This window comes from Camellia sinensis, chromosome 13 (assembly GCF_055761805.1).
Source record: "Camellia sinensis isolate YWXY chromosome 13, ASM5576180v1, whole genome shotgun sequence".
NCBI classification, from domain to species: domain Eukaryota; kingdom Viridiplantae; phylum Streptophyta; class Magnoliopsida; order Ericales; family Theaceae; genus Camellia; species Camellia sinensis.
In genome coordinates this window covers 91,931,286-91,941,977 of record NC_138973.1, presented here as the reverse complement: position 1 = coordinate 91,941,977, position 10,692 = coordinate 91,931,286, and the positions used below count along the sequence as shown (strand labels likewise).

At 31.7% G+C, this 10,692-nt stretch overlaps 1 long non-coding RNA gene across 1 annotated transcript; it reads left to right on the top strand.

The window, feature by feature from the left end:
• Window positions 1–715: 715 nt before the first annotated feature.
• On the top strand, window positions 716–2,696 carry LOC114321710 (uncharacterized). The gene is made up of 2 exons (XR_014348132.1): window positions 716–1,092; window positions 2,327–2,696. It is a non-coding gene; the product is annotated as an uncharacterized LOC114321710 (long non-coding RNA).
• Window positions 2,697–10,692: the final 7,996 nt, after the last annotated feature.

The window sequence follows — 10,692 nt, the reverse complement described above, 5'->3', positions numbered from 1 at the left end:
AAATTATTATTATACAGTATTACATCACTTATAAAATTATAAATTTATCATATTACCCTCATGCATTATTAATGCATTTTTGTTAAAAACCATACTGGCGAGGGTATTTTGGTAATACCCCAAATCTCTCACTGAGTTGATGGGTAAGTCTTCTATATTGCTCATCACTGGAAGCTTGCAAAGGAGAATTCATGGCCTCATAGGGTCTTTCTTCAAATCCTCACATCTCAAAGCTCAGATCACCTAAGACATGCACAAGTATCTCCAACAATCTATGGAGGATTGGAGAGATGATCACCCCATATACATCCAAGATGAAGAAAAAAAATGTTTGCTCTCTCTCTCTCTTCCCAAAAGAAAAATGAGTGTTATTTCTCTAGTTTCTCTTGATGCTTATTCTTGTAATCAGAAATATTAAAAAGAATTTACGTGGATGGTGCAAATTTAATTTTTTTTGATGAATGATGTGATGTGTTCTAATGAATTTTAAATTTATACATTTTAAATTTTGATAATTTTTTTGAGTAATTTTTCTAAATAAGTAGCATTTCTAGTTTACTGGCTTTTAGCTAATAATTTTACAAGGAACCCAATAACATAATTTTGTATGAATTATTTTACCTGATAAACTAAGATCATAATAACTATCCTTAATAGTCCAAAGTTTTACCAGCTTCATTGTCTTTTTTTTTTTTGGTTCCTTTGTCCTGAAAAAATGTTAATTGTTAATTGAATAATTATAACAGGTGATTACAGAAACCCTAAGGATGGGAAACGTAATTGTAGAAGTCACTACAAGAAAAACAGGATATTGGTAAATGATATCCATTCTTTCAATCAACTAAACTTAAATGGAAGCCCACTTGGGAGGACAAGAAAAAGGTTGTTGCAACACATTGGTAAATGATATCCATTCTTTCAATCAACTTTAAACCTTGAGAAGTGCAGTTGACAATTCAAGTGCTGACTTTTGTTCAACTTTCTGTGTCTGAAGTTGCAGGATTTGATGAGAGAAGATTTGAGATTTTTTTTTTAGAGTCCCTTTTGCTTTCTTGATCCTAAAATGGCTACAGTGCTCTTTCCCTCATTAAGGTAATACTTTTGATAATTTTGTAGTTTGTTTTAATGCATACGGTTGGTCTTGTATTCTTGTATTTCATTTTGATACAGATTGGGCATCACCTAATTTGGCCAACATTTCCTCTCTCTCCCTCTCCAAAGTTTCATATTTTCCTGTATCCCAACTAGGAATTTCTCAGATACCTCTTTTCTCATTTTTGTAGCTTGGTTTAAGAACTGTTGAGCACATTGGACATATAGAGACTAATATATGTAATGCAAGATGGAAGTTTTGGTTAATAAGAAGTCATACCTCGCTCTTGAAAATTGAAAATAGTGAGGAATCTTAATAAATTTTACTTGCAGGTCAAGGTGTGATGTGTGTTCTTTGTATTTTGTGCTTTGTATCCCATTCAACACTGTTAGGGCCCAATAACTAAATTTTGTGCATTTTTTCTATTTGTGCCTTGGAATTTATATGAGTAAGCTTGGGCTTCATTTGGCCTCACTGTCTACAGAGAGGGGAAAATACTTTCCTTTTATGTTATGCTACATTCTGAAATGACACCTACGTTGCTATTTTTATTGATATGTGATATAAGTATTGCTGCCTGAATTATGAAAAAAACCACCGAAGTAACATTTGTTTATCGATGTGATGTGGTAGGCTCGACGCGTGATATTATTTCTAATCCATATTAGTGTGCTTTCTATTATATGCATGCTACCAAGTCTAGTTCTAGTTTTGATGTATTCCGGAGATGGTTCTCTCTGTGGAATCTTGATTTGATGGGAGTAGTGGGCTAGCTTCTTCCTTGTCCAACCCTGATTCCTTTCTTAAGTTGGCCTAATTGTACTTGAAAAAAAAAGTTGACCTCGTGGGAGGCAGGTTGTTAAGCTCCTGGCAGAGCTTTACTGTTGACTCATTGCATGATTGTATTCCAATCGATTCTCAGTTACAAAAATAGTAGTTATGTATTGCCAGTTTTGTTTTTGGTTCATTGCGATGTGGTAGGGCTGGCTGGGATCGAACTAGCCTCTCCCTACTGATAACCCAGGTCCTTGCTTTTGGCACCTTCTACTATTGATTTTACTCGCAAAAGGTACACTATTTGTGTGGAAATAATAATATGACATGCAACATAGAATGCGCCCTTGTGAATATAGATACTGAAATCTCTAAATATAAATGTCCAGAGTGTATCTTACTAATATTTGGGTTGATAATATTTTTGGTGGCTTCTCTGATTCATTTTGCCTTTTACAGGAGTAATGGACTGCAAGTTCCATCCTAGGCAACCATGGTTATTCACTGTGGGTGTTGATTCAGTGATCAAACTGTATTGTCATTAAAAAAAAAAAAAGAAACGGTGAATTGCCCTGTCTGTGTTTCATATTATTATTGGTTGAAACACATTCTCACTTCAGCTAAAATGGATGATGGGGTCAATCAATCTCACCGGGGAGATTGGGCAGCTGAAGTGTGTTTCAGATATATGATTCAATTTTTGAAGGTGAAGATGACAAATCAATAGTCATTTCCCATATCAAAGTTTTTGACAGTTGCTTGTTTCATTTTGTTTAATTGAATTGGCTGAATTGTATTATGCCCTGACATATAATAGATTTTCTTTTAATTTTGCTTGTGTTCATATTATTACGTTGCTTTCTTTGTTGTGATAATTTGAGAAAATTAGGTCATTACATTTTCCAACTGAGCAATGTGTTTGTGCTCTTTTTCGGCATGGAGTTGGTGGGTTAGCGGGAAAATAGCAACTGAACCACACCACCAATGGCCAATTGACTTGTCAATCGCAGACAACCCACCATTGTTTTATGTGAGATCTATCTTCATTTTAGATTGAGCGATGTTAGGTATAAAAAATAAAAATAAAAACCCTAAAATTCTTTACTGGGTATTAGATCAATCCATATTAGTGTGCTTTCTATTCCTTTTTAATTTTTTTGGGCAAATTAAACTTCTTGACCATTTTGATTTTAATTGATGTATTTAAAGTCTGAATTGTTGCTATTCTTAGGTATGCAAGGCATTGTTTCTTATTTTTAATTTTGTTTTCAAGCTTAGTTTATTTATTATTTTAATAAACATCAATTATTAGTTCTTAATAATTGTTTGACAGGTATTTTTTTTGTTCAACCATATAAAATTAACAAAATTAAAAAATTAAAAAAAAAGGCTATGGCGGCGTTTAAAAAAAGTCACTATATCCCACCCCAACGGCTAAATTTTTAAAATGTATAAATGTCTATGACGGCGTTTTCAAAAACGTCGCTAAAGGTCATAGTGACGTCATAGTACAGTTAGTAGGACATTTGGCGGCGTTTTTAAAAACGCCGCCTATACTAATATAACGACGTTTTCCAAACGTCATAAAGTTATAGCGACGGCCACGTCATCGGCGTTTGGTACTAAACGTCACAAAAAGAATTAGCGATATTTTTAGTACTTCTAGCGGCGTTTGAAAATGGATTTTCCAGCAGTGATCTCAAGAATTTTGTATAGACCAATGTGCTGTTTGATAAAGCTAAAAATTGAAAACTGAAGGCTGAAACACTGAAAATTAAGTATTAAGAATTAAATGTTGATTTTATTAAGTTAAAAAACAATTTGATAAAAATTTAAATGCTGAACTAAATAAATTGTTTGATATGTATAATATTAAATTTGAAATTTATTATTTTTAAATTATATATTTTAATTTTTATATTGTAATGATGGTGGTAATGGTAGTGGTGATGGTATGATGATGACTGTAGTGGTGGTGGCGGCGGCAGTAGCGATGTTGATGGCGGTGGTAGTGGTGGCGGTAACATGTTGTGGTGGTAGTGGTAGTGATAGCGATAGCAGTAGTGATCGTTGTGGTGGTGGTGGTGATGGCACCAGTGGTGGTATGATGGTGGTGGTAATGGGTTTGTAATAGTGTATTTTGATGTTTATGTTTAATATTTATAAATTCAGTCAGAATTAAATAAGTTTCATATGATTTAATTTTTTTTTAAGTTTTAGCGTGCATTTTAAGAGATACTTAAGTTTTTAAGCGATGTCGATTGTGATTATCAAACAGACTTAAGTGGTGACATGATGGTGGTGGTAATGGGTTTATAATAGTGTATTTTGATGTTTATATTTAATATTTATAAATTCAGTCAAAATTAAATAAGTTTCATATGATTTAATTTTTTTTTAAGTTTTAGCGTGCCTTTTAAGAGATACTTAAGTTTTTAAGCGATGTCGATTGTGATTATCAAACAGACTTAAGTGGTGACATGATGGTGGTGGTAATGGGTTTATAATAGTGTATTTTGATGTTTATATTTAATATTTATAAATTCAGTCAGAATTAAATAAGTTTCATATGATTTAATTTTTTTTAAGTTTTAGCGTGCATTTTAAGAGATACTTAAGTTTTTAAGTGATGTCAATTGTGATTATCAAACAGACTTAATTGATTACCACTTAATACATTCAGTTTTAAGTACTGAATCATATTGTTAAACACCCCCCAATTAGTCCTATTAATTTTAGAAAAATAGATTTAATCTATTATTTGAAAATTGGATTTAATCTATTATTTAGAAATTGGATTTACATTTATACCATTATTTCTATTATGTTTCTTTTTCTTCTTCTTCTTTTTTATTTTTATTTTTTCTCTCTCTCTTCTTTTGCGCTAGAATTGTAAGATACATAATCTATGATAATCAATTTTGGAATGCATTTTTATTTGAGAATCTTTTTATTTGAAAAACATTTTAAAAGGAATACAAAAATGATATGAGATATGAGATTTTTGTGCACACTCTAGGATACAAAAGGATATGAGATTTTTAAAACATTTCAAAAGCAATATAGAAACTCTTTAGTAAGCTTTGGGCAAATGCATAATTGCAAATTGTGCACACTCTAATGTAATACTCAAACGTAACACTCCAATATAATACTCCAAAAAATTCCTTAATGTAACACTCTAATGTAACACACAAAAAAACTCTTTAATATATTTTTTTTTTCAAACTTAACACTCCAAAAAAAGGATGCGGGATTTTTGAAACTATTCCAAAAGGAATACAAAAATTCCTTAGTAAGTTTTGGACATATATATAATTTCAAACTGTGAGGGTTACGTTTAGAAAAAATACACTAAGAAATTTTTTAGTGTTTTTGTACGTCTTATAATGGAATGTTGCTTTTGGTATTATATTGATTGGAGAGTTACGTTTGGAAAAATATAATAATTTTTTTTGTATGTGTTATATTGGAGTGTTACATTTGGAAAAAGTACACTAAGGAGTTTTGTAGTGTGTTACATTAGAGTGTTATATTGGAGTGTTCTGTTTTTGTTCGTAATATGAGATTTGTTTCATAAAGAGGAAAATTCAAAACCTTTATAGTACGGGTTGCTCAAATGTGTAATTTCATATTTAAAGAAACCTACTTTTATCCCCAAAAATTAAACCCAAACATGTAAGTGACTACACTTCTGTGTAATTTCACTTTAACGAAACCTTTGGGTTCATAAGAAAAAAAGAGTAAACAGTTCACAAAATCATATTTTGGGATTTATTAGTGCATCACTCTTTTTTTTTTTTTTACAATTTCTTTCTTTTTAAATATATCAACATCAGATACATCTACAAAATTTAAAAATAAATTGACTAAAATATGAAAAATAAAATTTAATAAAACAAGGGAAAATCTTAACAAAAACACACGGATTTTCGTTCGAGTTTTGATTTATTTTTGATAAACTTTTTGTAGTTTTATTTTTTTTACTTTTTTGATGTATATAAATTAGGTGCATTTAAAAATTAATAAAAATATTAAAAAAATGCTCTAGAAAAAAATCAAAACTTGTTTAAAATTAGATTCTGAAAAATCAAACTAAACGGAATAAACACAATTGCTTTGTGAAAGACAACACTCGGCTTTAAAAGCTTGAGGTGAAAATTTGTTTCACAAGTACTATTATAACTTCATCTTCTCATTGATTGGATGCTTGATGGTTTTCTATTCTTCCTTAGCCAAATTACTCCATTTTTTTCTTTTTGGTGTGGAACGGGCTCTTATCAGCCTGTGGTCGAGCAAAGAAATAGGATATAACGGGTTGAAAATAGTTGCATAGTACCTAAGCTCAAATAAAATTTTAGAATGAAACCTCCGACCAAATACCTCAAAAAAAAAAAAAAAAAAAAAAAAAAATTCCCTTTTTATAAAAAGAAAAAAACTATTTTCATTCATTAGCTATGTATACTATAACCTATATTATTTGACTCTTCTATTTTTGTTTTTGAATATTTATGTCCATTAAATATGACAAGAATAAGAGCAAATATAATTAGCTATGTATACTATAACCTATATTATATTCTCACATTGTGTTAATAGTCTTATTTCACAAATTCTTTACTTATATAAAAAGCAACTACTTATAGTGAAAAAAAAATAGAAAAATTACATTGGAAAAAAAAAAAAAACAGAGGAAGTAAAGTAAAACAAGAAAAGAGAGAGTGTATAAGTTCAATATTTTCATTTCTTCCAAATAATTACAATGATAGGGGAATTGATGTAATTTTCCAAATATCAAGAGGTGATATTTATTGAATTCAAACCTTAGGAGTGTAAATGTAATTTATCCTTTTAAAAAATTGAATAGATATTATTTTTTTAACAACATTCCAAACACTCACTTAATAAGCCGTGATTGCAAGGAGCACAACTAGCAGGCCAACCACCCCGAAGCCGACAAACCCATGAGCACCAACGCCAACACCGTTAATCTGTGTGGGCAAACCGCACGGTTGCTGACATTGCAAGTTATTACTATCGGGCAGTTGGAAGAGCACACAGTAGGGATCACAAGACCCCAGTGATGGCTGCTGCGAATTATGGGTGCACGGTAAGCATTGCAGGCCGTGCACACAGAAGCTGCTAATTCCACATGTGTCCTTAGCTGTCTGGAGCATTTCGTTTTGAAATTCTATTAATAGATAGATCCACACGTTTCGTTTTCTATCCTGCATATTTTATTTTGAAAATCACGGAACTTCTTGGCTGTGCTCTCATCGGCTTTAAAACCGTTTAGCGCATTGTTTCCATAGTTTTTGACGATAGCATCTGGTTAGGAATTGACATTTCCTAAGTAAGATCGGTGAGACACAAAATAAAAAATAAAAAAAGAATTAACGATTCAAACAAATTATACACACAAGAATACAAGGATTTATGTGGTTCCATAGTTCTAAATCGCGGTATCGGGTAACGTAACGGTACAATCGCGGAGTATAGGTATTGGTAGTATCGGCCGGTACGTATCGGGAATCAGGTGACACGACCGTGAAATTTTAAAAATCATTAGCAATCCTTTAAAACTCAATTTTATGCATTTTTTTTTGACTCTTTTAGCCTTAATTTATCACATTTTAATCAAAATTTTGATATGTATGAATACTTTTGACTCATTTTTAACTAAATAATATATATTTATTTTAGCCTCAATTATAAATTTTAATTACTTACAATTTAAAATAAATCCACAACAGTACACCAACTAGACCCATGAGTTGGTTAAAGAAACATATGGGCCCAAGATTACTCAAAACAACCCACCGTCTTCAGCAAAATGTCTTGGCCCAAAACTATGAATATACATTTATATAAAATATAAAATAAAAGATATATACTGCACCCCATGTGCTGTATCATACCTAGCTTCTTGTAGCCTCAAAGCTTTGCTCAACGGCGCACGACCAGAAAAGCATACTGAAACACGCCGGAAGTCGCTGAAGGACAGCACGACCTCCTCATGAACCTCATAGTTGCACTCTCACTTTAGCGAAGACTAGCAATCCAAAACCAAAAATAACATCGGAGCCACGAGCAGTTTTCTGCGCTGATTTTCATCCGTACCGGCGACAACCGGCCTGTATCGCCTTGTGTATCGGATTCAGGCTGCTACGTACCGGGACTCGGCCGCTACGGCTGCGAATTTCATTCTCCCCGCTATACCGGTCTAGATCCGAACCGGTGGTCTAATTTTTTGGTACCAATCGGCCGGTACGATACGTACCAGCCTATATTTAGAACTATGGGTGGTTCATCTCAGAATATGGTTCAGTCCATGGCTGCTGCGGTTTTCACCATAATCAGAAAAATACTCTTAACCTAAAAGAGCATCCCCACATCTATTTATAACTATAGAATTAGGGTTACACAGAAACACATAGGAATTACGAAAGTACCCCCAGTGTTTAAGTGAACAGTAAAATTGAGTGAACAATACTTATGAGGGTCCACCAACCCAACAATCTTCTGTCATTTTAAACGCCCGATGCATCGCCATGTTGACAGCTCCTTTCTTCAAAATGTTGAATATTTCTGGGTTTGTAAATATCTTTTGGATAAACTACCAATAGGTCATAATAGTTGGACTTAATTCCCATCAAGTCCTATTGAAAATAAGTCTTAGTAAAATTGTCGCTAAAAATAATTTTTTTGTGACAATTTTTTATATATGTCGCTAAAAATTGACAATTAATGACTTTTTTTTATCATAATTTTTATAAATTGTCGCTAAAACTTACAATTAGTCACATTTTTTTATGACAATTTTTTTTCATAGGACCTATTAGACAATAAGTTCACTTATTAGGACCTACACGTAAGTACCCCATATCTTTTCGATAAGAAGCAATTGTCGCTCACTGCAAATTGCAAACAAATAACAAATATATATTTTATTATATTTTAAATAAATTTTGTATAGCTTCATTTATATATGTAAGAGAAATAAAAACCAAAAAAATGAAATAATAATAATAATAATAGAAGAAAAGTTACCGTGCATGTGCTAGGAACTTGATAGAGGAAGAGAGTGAAATAAAATGTAGTGTTGCTACAAGAAAGAGCATGGTCATGAATTTTTTGGAAATCAAAGCCATTTTGTTTTCTTTTTTGGTTGATGACTATACAATCTTTATCCCTCATAGAAGTATATATATAGTCTAGAGAGAGGTAGAGAGGGAGAGTTAACAGAAGGAGTTAAGATGTTACACTTGCAGACAAGTTGAGACTTTTTTTTTTTTTTTTTTTGATGAACAGTCAAACAGAGGAAGTTACGATGTTACACTTGCAGACAAGTTGAGACTTTTTTTTTTTTTTTTTTTGATGAACAGACAAGCTGGGACTTGGTAAGGTGAGAAAATGCGTAAAAGGATCTAATAAGTTTAAAAATAAAAAACAAAAACAAATTGAAAACAAATCACTGTCGAAAAAAAAAGTCAAAAAAGTCAAAAAATTGTTTTTGATTTTCTTTTATCTTTGTTGGTATTCTTTTTTTATTTTTATTTTTTTTTGTAAGTTTGAATAGAAGTTAAAAGTATAATATATATATATATATATATATTAAAAAAATGTTTACTAAAAAAGACAAAAAAAAAACACAAAAAAAATTATTAAAAAAATCAATCCTAAACATACTGAAAATATACTTTTATATGCATATCTAAAAATATGTATATGATATGTCCATAATATTACAAAATTTTGTAACATTGAAGTATATGATTTGGCTTCCCTCCTATCCACTATATGTGGACTAGAGGGTTTAGTTTGTGTCATTTTGGGTCCACCTCAAGTCCATTTTGTTGATTCGAACGGTTTAATATTTATTGTCTTTCAAATATATTGTCTATGAAAATAATCAAGTTAATTGGATATCGGTAGTCATATATTTAGATCATATTTATTTATTTATTTTTAAAAGGTAGATGGTAAATATATTTTCAAAAATAGACCATCCATTTTGTTAAGGTAAATATGACCTAAATATATAGCTACTAATGTTCAACCAACTTTATTTCTTGAATGGATGATTTAGTTGAAAAACTCTAAAAATTAAACAGTTAAGATCAACGAAACAAATTCAAGATGGGTCCATTCTAACTCAAAATAGATCTTCTATTTCAAATAATAATCGGAGGGAAGCCTCACCCTAAATTATAAAATGACATGATTTTTTAGTTAATAAAAAAGTATAATTTTCACTTTAAAATACACATTATAAATTTATTATTTATCACTTATATCATAAATTAATATAACATACATTATAAAAATTCATAATTTTTATTATAAAATAAAATTATGAATTTTTACTGCATGACTTTTGAGAGGTGACATCATAAAGTTGTTGGAAATGGTTATTTTTTCCTCAAGTTTGGTCTATTTTTTAGGTGGGCCCCGAGTGTCAATTTACTCGGGTCAAAGTGGTAACGCGTTCTATGCCGCGTTGTGATTCACGTGGTATATTTGGTTGCTCAAAACCATTACCGAGTGAATGGGAAATTGAAGCCAAAGTGTGCTCCATGGAAATGGAGTTTTGGTGGAAATTCCTTAAGGTTGTAAATTGGCTTGTCCCACATTGATTTGGTGGGAGGTTTTGAAAGGGTTTATAAGGCTTAGGGTGAGATACTTGGGGTGTGCCCCAAGGGGTACCCAAGTGTTTTAGAGGGAGAGGTTATGGGCAAAATGGGCTAGACCCATTGGACCCAAAAATCACCACACGCGCGCGCGCCGCCGCCGTCCGTCCGGCCGGTCGGGCGGGCTGGCCTGGG